We start from the raw sequence: 1,322 nt of genomic DNA, 5'->3' as shown, positions 1-1,322 counted from the left end.
GTCGTAATCCGTAGCGACCCGCAGGGCGGCGATGCGATCCAAGAGCTCGTTTATGGAAGAGAGATCCATTGGATCTAACTGCTCGGCGAGTTCCGAACTGACATGAAGATTGCTTTTGATGACCCAAGAGGTCATCGTCGGCGCAGAAGCCGAACAGGCGGTCATAAGAAAACCACCTAGCCGGAGAGTTTGGCCGACAGTCAAAGCTCCCTTAGCAACGGTGCCGTCTTTAAAGACGGGATGAGGCATCCTTCCTGATGGCGACGGCACAGAGGAACTCTCAATGGAAGCACCAATGTCGGTGTCAAAACCGGCGGATCTCGGGTAGGGGGTCCCGAACTGTGCGTCTAGGCGGATGGTAACAGGAGACAAGGGACACAATGTTTTACCCAGGTTCGGGCCCTCTTGATGGAGGTAAAACCCTACGTCCTGCTTGATTAATATTGATGATATGGGTAGTACAAGAGTAGATCTACCACGAGATCAAGGAGGCTAAACCCTAGAAGCTAGCCTATGGTATGATTGTTGTATGTTGTCCTACGGACTAAAGCCCTCCGATTTATATAGACACCGGAGAGGGTTAGGGTTACACAAAGTCGGTTACAATGGTAGGAGATCTAAATATCCGCATCGCCAAGCTTGCCTTCCACGCCAAGGAAAGTCCCTTCCGGACACGGGACGAAGTCTTCAATCTTGTATCTTCATAGTCCAGGCACTACTAGAAAAAGGGCTATAGATGGGATTGACACTAATGGCGCACCAGACAAGCGGTGCGCCATTAGTATATACTAATGGCGCACCACCTTCTGATACGCCATTACTAATGGCCAGGTGCGCCATTAGTATCAAAAAAAAATTTGAACTAGTGTGCCTGTCCAAACATACTAATGGCGCATCCAGACACAGTGCGCCATTACTAGTTGTAACTAGTAATGGCGCACCTGTCGGAAAGTGCGCCACTAATGTTGTTTTTTTATTATATTTTTTATTCCTTTTTTTGCAAAACTACTAATGGCGCACTGTGGGACAGTGCGCCATTAGTATGTTTTTTTTGCAAAACTACTAATGGCGCACCACCAGAAGGTGCGCCATTAGTAACCTGGAATACTAATGGCGTATTTAGAGTTGGTGCGCCATTAGTAATCCCTCCCCTGCCTCGTCTCACCCACGCCTGACCACCACCGCCCACCACTTCCCCGGCCGTGCTCGCTTCCCCCGCCGCACCCGACCACCTCCCTCACCGTCCCCCCTTCGCTCGCGCCCGCGCCCTCGCCGTCCCCCTCCCCCCGCGGCCCCGCCTGCGACAGCTAGGGTTCCTAGCC

The sequence above is a fragment of the Triticum dicoccoides genome, chromosome 7A (genome assembly GCF_002162155.2).
Source record: "Triticum dicoccoides isolate Atlit2015 ecotype Zavitan chromosome 7A, WEW_v2.0, whole genome shotgun sequence".
NCBI classification, from domain to species: Eukaryota; Viridiplantae; Streptophyta; class Magnoliopsida; order Poales; family Poaceae; genus Triticum; species Triticum dicoccoides.
This window is presented reverse-complemented; position numbering follows the sequence as displayed.